Raw genomic sequence first — 13,947 nt, forward strand, 5'->3', positions numbered from 1 at the left:
AAAAAGCACTGAATAAGTTTTATTCATTTCTATCAAAGCCACACTACATAAGCATTTACTCTAAGTGAAAAGAATGTTTTCAGAGCAAAGAGATTTTCAAGGTAGAATCTCAGCCCTTCTTTCAATAATAGTGCCTCCTTCAATTCCCTCCATTACCAACATTCTGGATGCAAATTTGCCAAAGAATGTGAATGAGATACTTAGTGTAATTGTCATTGGGTGTTAATAAATGCAGAATTAATAGAATTGTTAGCAGTGAGTTGCAAACTTCACCTATACCATAACTTTTGTGTGCTGAGAAAGCATTCAGTTTTGATCTTAATATTTTGTTTAACTCATTACCTCCTCAGGAGAATTCACTCATGCTCTAATGTGAAAAAAAATTAACTTTAGTTATAAACAGTATATGTAATCCTGTATAATAATGTACATAATCTACTTAAGTGATGTTCAATCTCATTTTAATAAAAATAAAGCCAGATTTTCAGGATGTGTTTCTTGGATAAGGAGTACAGCTTTTCAATCCTATGGCAATCGCGGGTGGGGTGGGTGGGGGTGGACAGACACAGGGCAAAGATGGGACAGCAAGAGTCAGAAGCTGTCATCGTTGAGTTTAGCCATTGTCCTCAGCAGCTTCTAGTCACTGTCTCTTTGCTCATCTGACTGCTGGAATCTAAGCTTGGTGTAGATAGTGAATTAATCTTTCTCTTGGATTGGACAGAACCCATTAGGACTCTCAAGCTGAACCAAATACCTTTTGACTCTAGACAGCTATGAGCCCCCAGGTTTCGGTTACATCCTACAACAAAGAGAAAAACTGGGCCAGCAATCCCCCTCAGGCTCTGTTGGTTGGGGACAAAAAAAATGGGTTCCTTGCCTTGCCATTGTAGGTTTCAGATGAAGTCTGCTACCGCTCAACTCAGCATTGAGTCATGCCAACTGCGACATTAAAACTAAGTGCCTTGAATGAGAGATAAACCTCTCAACATCCATCTGCCTAGGTTGCCCACCTCCAAGATGAGTGGCACAGGCCCATCAAGAGTCCAGGTTTCCAAGACATAAAGGAAAATGGTGTTTCTTTTTTACAGCCTTTCTATCCTCCACATGAGGATCAAATGTGAGGTTTAGTAACATTTAGATGTTTCAAAACAAGGTGGCTGGCTGGCTCTGGGTTGTAATGCAAATGAAATTTATATTGCTTTTGGTTTCCTACCAACTATGTATGTGTGTATGTATGTTTTTTGTATGTATGTGTCTGACACCCACCAGCTCCACTCCAGACAAACTCCATGAAATGATGAAACATCTGTTTTACTTGTGGACACTAGCAACACAGAGGTCATATGTGAAGTCCTGGGAGCAGGACTTCTCTGTATCCTGGAAGCAGGTAGCACTGTCCAGCAAGAGAGTGTCATACATAAAAGCCTGAGAACAGAATATCCAGAAAGGCTTGTTCAGTGTAGGTAAAGATGAAATATTTCTTCAATATTTTTTCAATTTCTTCTGCAATTTCTTCAGTTTCTACTCTCTGCCTTTGAACTTTATTAAATGATATTGCAATTGGAAGGACTACTTATGTTCTTTAAATCCCAGAACATTATACCTCCTTTATGTGAGAGATGCCTTTGCATTCTATTTCAAATTATACTCATACTTTGCCACTTGGAAAGAAAAAATTAGGTTTCTGCTCCTTTTCTTATTCTTATCTCCCCCTGTAATAACTCCCTATTATCACAAAAATTAGATGATTTCCATGTAACATTTCTAGATTTTGCAAAATAAATTTTTAGTTCTGAAACCACAACAGTAAGGAAAATCAGGGTCTGACCCCACATTTCCCAACTTGTTTCTTCTTGCTCATAGTTCCTGTTATTTTTACTGAATTACCTGCCTTTTCTCCAAATATATTTTTGATCAAATATATATTCTTGTTCTTTGGAGCTCCCTTTGGAGGAAGAAGGAGAGATAACATAGTCTTTACTATCGCTTAGTTATTCAGGATGTATAGGAGACCCTTGTATAAACTACTGGTAAAAAGCAAATATTCCAGGGGTACCTCGGTGGCTCAGTCAGTTAAGTGTCTGTCTCCTGGTTTCAGATCATGTCATGATCTCATGGTTCGTGAGTTTGAGCCCTGCATCAAGCGCTGTCAACACGCAGCCTGCTTGAAACTCTCTCTCTCTCTCTCTCTCTCTCTCTCCCTCTGTTCCTCCCCCACTTTTACTCTCTCAGTCTCAGAATAAATGAATACATTAAAAAAAAAACTACTCTGTAAAAAAAAAGCAAATATCCAAAACGTTGAAAAATAACTTTTAAAATTATGTTTGAAAATAAAAATCAATGAACACTTTGAGACTCCAAATTATTTTACAATTTTGAGTTGCATGCTTATGTTTGAATTTATTACATAGTGAGGGAATCCATCATTACAGTGTTTAAGGCTGTTAAATTTCTAATATGGTCCTTATTGGGCATTTGAGCTCCTCAACTGCATCCACCACTCCAATTTTTTGACATTTTTTGTCTCAAAAATACTCTAGATATAATATGAACTCATATATATATGTATAGATATATAATGTTTTTGGTTTTCATTTTCTTTGTTAATTATTTAGTATGTCAGGAACTTATCTTGGTCTTTGGTATGAATAAACTTGAAGGATTTTCACTGTGTCCAATAACCAATCATGATGCTTCACTGTTAATTTGTGCTCACAGTTCTGCATTGTACTTCTATCACTTTCCAGAACAGTAGACCTATGTACAACTTAACTGGGACTAATGAACTCCCACAGCTCTTTATTTCACTGTTAAATGTAATAGCTATAAATACCCTCCAGCAAGCATGGTCCCTTTTTCCTCTACTATTATCCTTAATTCTCTCCATTTCAATATGCTTCCATGAAATATGTAATACCTATGATATTAAACACAATATTGCAAATACGATATCCTCTGGAATATCCCTGTTAATGAGTATTACACCATACTAGTTAAGATTAAATATACTACAGTCAGATGGGCTCACTTTGAATTCAGCTCTTCCATTTACTACTGGCATGACTTTATGTAAGATATTAAACCATATGTATCTGAATGTCTTCATAAATACACAACATAGAGATAACAGCTTTCTACTTGCTCTTTGTAAGAATTAAATGGTATATTACAAACTGGATAAAGCATGAAGCAGAGTGTGTGGGGCATAGTGAATGTTCATAGTAAGTCTGTAGAATAGAGTTCTTAAGAAAACAAGCTTTAAATTTACTTATGTGGATTTGAAGCATGACTCTCTCATTTACTGCCTTGCAGGACTCTTAAAAAAGCTCCTTATTCACAACATGAATACAGTTTTGTATCAATTATAATGTACTAACTTTGAAGTATGAGGTAGTAATTAAGTGTGGGCTTTGGGGCTAGACAATTTGTGCTCATAGATGAATCTAATACTTGCAAGCTGTGTGATCTGGAAAGCCTTACCTTGGTTTGCTTCTCTGTGAAATGGGGATAAAAACTACACCTGCCTTCTAGGTTGTTCTGAGACTACAAGCAAGTTAGCATACGTTCACCACGTAGAGAAGCATCTGACAAGGAAGAAGCGCTGAGTAATTAGTAAATTCTGCAAAATGTTCTTGATACTGACATTTTCTCATTTCACAGCAGTGGCATCACATTTCTTTATTCTTTATTGATTTTTCAAATATTTTGCATATATTTCTCTTATTTTCTCTTTTTTGCCTTGTATTCTTTTGTATTATTTTCTTCTCTTGATCTCATTCTACTTCCATCCTTTTCATCAATGTTTCTAATTCTCTTTCCTTTTATGCATTTCATTCCATATTCACTTCTCAAGATTCTTTGAGGAAAAACCCTCTTTATACATACAATCCATTTAATTGAGGAGAAAAAGTGGTCACAGATAATGAGTAGCACACTGCAAATCATACCTACCTCTCAGATGAACAGTATTAATCATTTTATTATTTTTTTTCTAATTAAAGAGAATCAAGTTAAATACTTCTATTCACTGTATGATTGTCTAAATTGTTTATGTGATGATTCAGACTATTTTTATTATATATTTTTGTGGCTTAACCAAATGTGATTATTATAGCCTAAATATTAATTTTCAAATTGTGGTCCATGATTCATTTGTGGATCATGAAATCAATTTAGTGGGTTGAGCTTCTCATTGATAAATCAAATTCAATAGAGCAGAATAGAATGTATTTGAATCGAACAGAATAGAGCAGATTGCCATCATGTAAGGGGATGTATGTTTATAAAACATTTTTTAATTCCAGGTTTTTGTATGAGTAAGTGTGTGTGTGTGTTGGTGGGTGTTGAGTATCAATGTAAAATGCGTTAAGTACCACGGGGCAAGGTCCAAAAGCTTTTACACAACACTGGATACATGTTGTTGATAGCTTTGTAAAAATAATAGATCAGGAACACAATATTTTTGTGTTTTGTCAATTAGTGTTGAAAACAAAGGGCTGTTATTGAAAGTTTAGTGAGTCACAGACTTTTCTGCTTTAAGGATTTACTACTATTCTTATTCAGTTAACTATCTGTGTATATCAAAGACTTTTGATTTACCAGTAGCAAATAGGTTAATTCCAAGCTGGCTTCTATTTACCACTTACTAGGACACATTTTCCCTACCCTCTGTCAGTTGTTGTGTGCCAGTCCTATTTCATGTTGTTTATATCCTTAACATGATCCAAATTATAGGAGTTTGATTCATTTCATGGTTAAAACACATGCATAGAATTAGAATTCCATGTAGAAATATGACAGTTTTGTGATTATCTTCTCTTGATTATTATAAACAAGAGAAATTAAACCTAATCGTGGACTGAATCACAAAATCAGTCAAGGCATAAGTTTGAATTACACACTTAAGGAACTAACTTGACTTACAGAACTAAGTCTTTCAAGGTATTACTCTGAAATGACTTTCCATTATGTGTCCACTATGGTGTTAGAAAGTACATAACTACATCCTTAAACTGCAGTCGATTTCAAACATGTCAAATGCAAAAATACTGCTAACTATACACGTGCATTACATTCACAACTCTTTTCCTCATAATCTGGCTTTGACAATTTAGTGTAGAGGGAATGCTGGGATGTCCAAACTTAGCATATGACCTTCTGTAAACTGCTGTGCTTGCTGCCAAGCTGTGCATCTGTGGATATGCCCAGATGGCTTTATTGTAGCTATTTAAATTGGGGAATCTATAATAAGAAGTCATTGCTTATTTAACCTGCTTTTCCGGAACACTTAGCATACAAATTTGGTTAAAAATTCTAGGACTTTTGTCATCATGTATGCTGGTGTCTAGATGGGTGTGTGTGTGCATGCACGCTTAAGTGTTTGTAGAGATATACAGTATATTAGCCATCTCCTAATTTGTTCTGTTTTGACACGTATAGATTTTAATTTGATTTTGTTAGCTGGAAAGGGATATTAACTGCCTTTTTAAATTCAAGACATTTCTGGTAACCAGAGTTTGTATGTGTACATACTTAATATATGTTTGCTGATGGCATGATAATAATAAAGAAGGAAAAAGAATTAGGTTGAAATGACATAATTATATGCCACTAGATAAGGCAACGAAAGATACAAATTATGGGTACAAAGGGGGTATTGGTTTTCCTTGTTACTGTACTTTTAGAACCAAACTAGTACCCCCTTTTAAGAAAAATGGTAAAGTGAGCTTAAAGGTAAATCAGCTTGGGGCACCCGGATGGCTCAGTTGGTTGAGTGTCTGACTTTGGCTCAGGTCATGATCACACTGTTCGTGGGTTCGAGCCCTCCATCGGGCTCTGCGCTGACAGCTTGGAGCCTGCTTCAGATTCTGTGTCTCCCACTCTCTCTGCCCCTCCCTTGATCTTGCTCTGTCTCTCTCTCTCTCAAAAATAAACATTAAAAATTTTTTTAAAAGGTAAATCAGCTTAATATAGTCATCTGCATTTTAATTCTCTTTAATAAGATAGTATTCATGAATTAGATGGAGCATACATGTGTGAGTATGTATGCATAAGTGGGATATATTTAACCTTTCTACTATTTGAGAGTCCTCTCTCAAATATTAATCAGAAAAGAGAAAGAATTAATATGTATTGCAAACAATAAGCAAAATGTATATTTTCCGTGACTAAATACACGGTCTGATATATGGACTCATAAATAATATTAATACATATTAAAATATATTCATAAAAAGATATTATTTTTAGTGATTTTTAAATAGTTTTTTTCATGAGCTATGTTCTTTGCCCTATATATGAATTGTGACAATTTATTAAAACATAGTGGATTGCCAAACTATTTTTTTTGGTGCCAACTTATTTGAAACAAATCAGAGGTTAGTTACATAGGGGCAAAGGTGGCTAAATACTTTCAATTTGACCTTTATTAAGTAATATTATATCAAATGTAACCATATTCTGTAATACTATCTCATTTGCTTTTTAACTTGAACAAAAAGAATACATGAGGAGATTTAGTAATATCTCCTGAATAATCAGAGAACTAAGAGTAACATTTATATTATTTGTAGCACACAGAATTTTAGGAATGGTCACTCCACAAAGTGTTATATTTTATTGTCTCTCTACATTAAAAGGAATACCCTCTTCCCAAACATGTTCAACATTGGACTGAGTCAAAAAGGCTACTCTGCTATAAAAGTAGAAACAGTGTTGAGGTTAGATTCAAATATACTGGGTTCATGTTTCCTTTTTGACATTTAACATCTAAGCAATTGCTTCAGTGAGAACCTAACTCACAAGATAAGCCACTGATTATTTAAAACAAAGGGGTTTTTAATTTTGATACTTGGCTACATGGAAGATGAGGGAGATGTGAGACCAAAAAAACGAGAAAGTAAGGTTCCTACTGATGAACTCCAGGAGAAAATTACTAGAAGCCCAAGCCCAGACAGTCAAAAGGAGGGAGCAGAGTTACTGGAATTCAGGGTCCACTTTACCTAGAAAACGTAGCAATAGAGTGGTCCTATTTGATGGCATTTGGAACTATATAAGAGATGTAACAGGTGGTGAAAATGGAAGGAGAGAACTGAGAGGCAGAGAAGGAGGAGGATAAATATCCTGGCTTTTCTCTTTCCTATACCCTTGAATCTCCCAGTATGGTACCCTGGTCTGATCCCATCCAGAATCCAGGTGGCAATGGTGTGTGGAAAGTGTAGCCTGAAGGTCAGCCTCTGAAATGCAGGACAGAGCAGAGGAAGGGCTCTGGGGGAGAAGCACAGTCAGTATCTCCCATGTTTCCCTATCTGTAAAACAAGAGTTATAATAAACCATCTGAAAATTTTACTGTCAGGATTAATTTAGAACAGTGTGTGTGCTTTGAAAAGCATCATGCAGGTGAAAGTTGTTACTATTATCACTAGAAGGAATCGAGCAATTACAGAGCTAAGCGTTCTTCCTTTTGGTTACTTTGTAACTACATATGTTAGCCATTTTGATCATGCAGAAGACTAAAAGTTAGGGATTAGTCTTTCTGCGCTTTAGAAAGCACAATAGAGGGGCACCTGGGTGGCTCAGTCAGTTGGGCGCCGACTCTGGCTCAGGTCATGATCTCAAGGCTTGTGAGTTCCAGCCCAGCGTCAGGCTCTGTGCTGACAGCTCAGAGCCTGGAGCCTCTTCAGATTCTGTGTCTTGCTCTCTTTCTCTCTGCTCCTTCCCTGCTCACGCTCTGTCTCTCTCTGTCTCTCAAAACTAAATAAACATTAAAAAATTTTTAAAAAGAAAGCACAATAGAAATCTCTCATAATTTGGAACATGAAAATTTGAAACGATTTGCATTCCAAATGAATGAATCCCAGATGAAAGGTTGAGGTTACCTTTTCTAGAAGAGCAACATGAGGAGCTCTGTGGATCTATTTTCCAGAAAAACTGGTGACATTGTTTTAAATTAAAGTCTCTGAAAATAGTCCCAAGAGTTTATAGCAAATAAATATTTATTCAAGAAACTCTACTAAAATCCCTATAAACAACAAGAGTCTGTGACATTTTAAACCATAGCTTTTTCCCTCCCCTGGCCCTCCCAGCTGAGTATGATTGGAAACTCTACCCCAGGCAGGAGAAACCAGGAACATAGCTCTACCCCCCTAGCTCCCAGTCAGGGGTGGGACATCAACATTTTACATTTTGTCTTCCCGGGACCTCTTAGACTAGATTCCTAATGGGTGCAGCCAAGATGCAGGGACTCCCTTTCTCTGTTCAGTTCCCATTTGTAGGATTGAGGTACTAGCTTGGGTTCTGTGTACTAACAATATAGGACCCCTGTTCCTCCTGTCTTATCCATAGAGAGGAGACTATAAATCAGGATAGGAAGGCTGACAAGACCAGAGGTTGAGGCAATCACCACTTCCTCCATTGAATACCCAGTTATTAAAGCAGAGGTGGCACTCAGAGAGAAGTATGCCACCATCACTCCCCCAATTCCAGAGCCGTGACTTCAAAATAGTGTCCAGATAGAGAAGCATGTAGCTCCTCCCTAAATAAATAGTTTGATTGGAAACAAAGAGGGACGCTAAGCATGAGGATGCTCTTAAAAACAACGGAAAGCGTAGGGAAAAAAAACAATTAGGAAAAGACTGGTCCTTCGACTGGAGATGGAAGGAAACCCAAAGGCTTATTAGCTAGTTCATCAGAGAGAAAAGGAGACAGCTGTGGGGCATTCTGCTGGGGGTGAGAACAAATCTCAAACACTGACCTCAAAAACCATCCCTACAAATGAGCCAGGTTTAAATTGGATCAGTCTGTGGAGGAACCTATGCCTAAGAGCATTGCTGAAGATGGAGAGATCAACTAGAAGTTAGTGGTGCTTACCTACTGTGTGCGGTCGGAAAGGAGACAGAGAGCCCTGCTCAAACCGTTGTTACCCCAGGTGACTGTGACTGTTGGGCTGCACCCCTGAGGAACACCACTACAAGCTCCACACCGCTGGGGAAATAGATGGCACTACAATAATCCAGCACTCCCGAAACAAACACAAACAACAATAGCAAACCCTGGGTGGTAGATGGCCAGTACTTAGATTTGCTAGAATATATTTTCTAAAATCCCTAGTTTCCAACAATAAATATTTATAAGAACTGGGAAATTTTGACATGGGACAAAATCAGGCAACAGAAACTGCCTGTGAGAGCAACCAGTGGTCAGATTCAACAAAGATTTTAAAGGAGCCATTATAAGTTTTTCAAAGAACTATAGGGAATTGTGTTTAAAGAAGTAAAGAAAGTAAAGACAGATATGATGACAAAGCCTCATCAAATAGAGAATAGCAATAAAGATATAGAAATTACTGAAAGAAAAAAATGAACCAAATGGAAAAAATGGAGTTCAAAGGTAAATAAGATAAAAAAAAAAAAACAAAAACAAAAACAAAAAACCTAAAGGGACTCAACAGATTTGAACTAGCAGAACAAAGAATCAGTGAATTTGAAGATAGAGATTATGTAATCTGAGAGAAAAAGAAATTAAGAGAAATGAACAGACCCTCAGATAAACGTAGGATAGCATTAAGAGAACTAACATATACTTAATGGGAGTCCCAGAAAGAGAGATGGAAGAGAAAGGAGAAGAAAAAGTACATAAAGAAATAATGGATGAATACTTTAGAAATTTGTTGGATTAATTAATCTACGTAGATAGTAAGAAGTATTGGTGAGTATGTGGAGAAATCAGAACTCTCACATTTCCCTGGTGGGAACATAAATTGACATAGTCACCTTGTGAAACAGTCTTGCAGTTCCTCCAAATATTAAATATAGAGTTATCATTTGGCCCAGCAATCCCAATCTTAGGTATATACTCAAGAGAAATGAAAATATCCACACAAAAATCTGTACACTAATGTTCATAACAACACTATTCACAATATACAACCCAAATACCCATCAACTAGCAAATGGATAAACAAAATGTGGTTTATATACACACGAGTATATTTGGCCATAAAAAATGAAGTACCTATAGACTGCAATATAAATAAACCTTAGAAACATGCTAAGGGAAAGAAGCCACTCATAACCACCCCCCTCCCCCGACACACACACGATTTTATTTATATGAAATGCCCAGAAGAGGGAAATGTATAAGAACAGAAAGTTAGCTTAGTGGTTACCTATGTCTGGTGGCTGATAGTTAAAGAGCGTAGTGTTTGGTTTTGGAATGATGGAAATATTTCAAAATTGGTTGCGATGATGGCTATATAGCTCAGAGAATATACTCAATTCTAATACTAAAGGAAATACTAAATCAACTAAAATATTGAATTATACATTTTGAATGGGTAAATTAGATGGTCTGTAAATTATATCTCAATAAACCTGCCACAAAAACAAAAATTAGAATGTGTCATGCTTCTATAATTCTTAGGGAACTATAACCATAAAATAGAATTCAGTTACCACTATTGTCATCTTGTCATACTTTTTTGGAAACATAAGTCATATTCCAAGAGCAGAAAAATATTGGCTACTTAGTATTTTTTAAAAGTACACATGTAAAATACATGCTGTATGTCTCTGCTACTGATTTTAGTACTTGGAACTAGACACTTTTGCACCCTAAAAGTCAAATAATTTGATGTTTCTAATTTTTGCAAACATGACACAATTTTGTAGGCATGTTAACTTTTTAATTTTCATCTCTTTTCCTGCATTTGGCAATGTGTTTTCTTGCCCAGAAGGGCAGTTTAAGTACCAAGAGGTAGCTTTAATTTGCATTTGCTGGCTTTCAAATGCATGTGTCCTAACCTTAACATCTCTTAAGTAGAGTTTATTTTGCAGAGAATCTGTTTATCTAGCATTAGTACATGACAAAAACAGGAATGTAATAAGAACGCATAAATTGCAAATGCATAGTGCATAACTGAATATTTGAACATGTCTCTAAGCAGTGGGGCAATTTGATCCTTATAATCCAGTTTATTTTTTTTTTTCCCTGAGAGAAAAGGGCATGCTTATCTAGGATTTATTTCATCTGCAATTTTCACATGACAAAATTTACTTTTAAGTTTAAAATGATGTTGTTTCAGTCCCTGGTGTCTGAGTGTGATGAGAGTTGGAAAGGCAGACAGAACTACAAACGTCTAATCTTGGCATGGCATTTGCTTTCCATTTTCTTTAGTGTGCACTGGTGGGATATTACTGAATGTTAAAACCTTGGCAGAGTCACTAGTGTGTAGAGTCTATTTCTATTGTGGAGAGGGAAGTAAATTTGAAGTACGATGAAGTTTATTTTCAAAATGATTGCCGATTAGTTAATTTTTATCATTAAATTTTCTTTTTGGCTATGGATACCCTGAAGAACATTGAATTCTCAGCATGCTAAACAATGTACTCATAAATATACTCTTTATCCAAGGTAAAGGATATGCATCTCTGCCTTTGTCTTTTGTGAATATATTACACTCTTGTCAACAGTTAAAAGAGTGGCCCAAAAGTATACACTACTCAATATTACCAACCCTATGATCATAAACACTTTTGTTTCAAGGACTTAAACTGAACAAGTGTTACATTCTGTTTCTTACATGACCCATCTCACACAAATTCTTTCCTTCAGCTGGATTTTTCTCATGCTTTTTAAAGCCCTGAGCTAACCAAACATATAACAATATTGTCATTATTGTAAACAAACAACAATAACAAAAAAAAAAAACAAAACCTTGATTCTGCTATTTTTAACCTACTCAAATTGTCTTATTGTACAACCAAAAACAACTTCTATTCCATATTTTCTCTGTCCATATTTTCTCTGATCCCTGTTATATTTTCTTGAAATAACTCTGACTTACCCCTTTGAAATAACCCTCGTACACTTTTCTGAATTTCCAACTATTCTATAAAATGCATCAGAGAAGGATCATCATTATAGAAATCCTATTTACACATATATTTATGAGAGCTCAATATATACCAGGCATCTTCTAGGTATTTAGTATATATTAGTAGACAAAACAAAAATCTCTGTCCTTGTGGAGCACTGTCCTTCTGGCATGGATAGGCCTATAATAAACAAATTAACAGACTACATAGTATCTTTAGTAATCCACATATTATGAAAAAAAGGAAAATGTAGAAGAAGGGATTGAAATTGAAGGGGGTACGGTGTGGTTCAGTATGAACAGTAAATATCAATATTGTTTCCAATACCTAGCTTAATGCTTTTGATATAGGTCTTGTAAAATACATGGAAAGTAGAATCAATAAATGACTTGTTTCTATAAAAAGCTTCTTTACGATATCATTATCCTTTGATTTCCTTTTTTTAGTCAGCTTGTGTCATGTGTAAAATATAGATATATGTGTTGATACAGGTATATAGACATAGATAATGATACAAATGTTTAAGCTTTTTGATACATTGCTATTTGTCCTATCTCTATCCAGAGATAAACACTTATATGGGCCCCATCCATTTTAGGAGATGAAGCATCTTTTAATCCCACTAAATGATTGACTTAATGATAGGACTGAAGAAAGTAATAAATAAGAGAACAGAGTAGAGAATGGTAAAGCTCTTAGGCAACAATAAAAAAAACCTGGAAGCCAGAAAACTGGGAGAGAAGGAGGAGAAGACAAACAATTGGGATCCCAAGATAATTCTTTAAATTCTTCCAGGAGCATATGACTACTCTCCAGTTAGTGTGCAAGTCCCTGTAGGTAGAAATGCATTACATTTTTTTTTTAATATCACACAGTGTCCACAACATAATAGGCAGTCAACAAATAATGATTCATAAAGACCTTTCAACAGTTATGGGATCCAATATGTAAAGTAGATTTGGACTCTCTTAAGACATAGATGATCACTTATTAAATCCCTATTATAATAAATAAAACCTAGATATGTATTAGAAGGAGCACATAAAGAGCACAGTGCTATGGAGCAGATCACCTAACCAGGTATAAAGACACATTTCAAAACTGTTTCACATTGTTCAATTATACTTCAAAAATACCTCAATAAATCCATCAATAAATTATTGATTCTTTAGAGGGATTATGATCAGCCCAAGGACATTATTCATGTATTTTCAACAAATCATATGAAGGTGTTTCAATTATTTATAAAGGTGTAATAAAGCACTGTGGTTGAGTTCAGAAGTTATGGGTTCAAAAAATTTATGTAATCATTGATTGTAGTTTATGTTTCAAAAGCATGACACAGTGGTCACTGGATTGTAGTTTATTTTTACATGGTTGTTCCCCCAAACATTAATTGTATGATTTTAGACAAAGTTTTATAATGTAATCTACCCCTCAACAGTTCTCTCATCTGTAAATTAGCCTAATAGGGTGCCCCTTATAGAATCAGTGTGAGTTTCAAATAAATTAATACAAGTAATAGACTCAGAAGACAGTCTGCCAATTTGCACATTACAAATTAATGCTTAATTAACTAGTAACAAAAATGTTAGAACAATAGTTTTACCTATAATTTCTGACGAAGTGTTTACTTTTCCTCATGCTTTGGAAACAACATGCCCTTCCTAACTCATATTATGGAATTTATATAAATGTTGATTATTTAAAGATATGCCAGGGTATCAACATTACTCTGACACCAAAACCAGAAAAGGGGACCACGAGAAAATAATAGGCTAATATCCCTCAGGAACACAGAGGCAAAAATTCTCAACAAAATATTAGCAAGTTGAGTCCAATAATATATTAAAGGATCATACACCATGGACAAGTAGAATGTATTCCAGAAATCCAAGAATTGTTCACCGTCCACAAATCAATGTGATATACCACACCAACAAAATGAAGAATAAAAATCATATGATCATCTCAATAGATGTAGAAACAACGTTTGACAAAGTTCAACATCTATTTACATAGAAAATCTCAACATAGTGCCAAAGAGGACATATACCTCAGTGTAGTAAAGGCC

The sequence above is a fragment of the Puma concolor genome, chromosome B1 (assembly GCF_028749965.1).
Source record: "Puma concolor isolate L17-30 chromosome B1, mPumCon1.1.hap2, whole genome shotgun sequence".
NCBI classification, from domain to species: domain Eukaryota; kingdom Metazoa; phylum Chordata; class Mammalia; order Carnivora; family Felidae; genus Puma; species Puma concolor.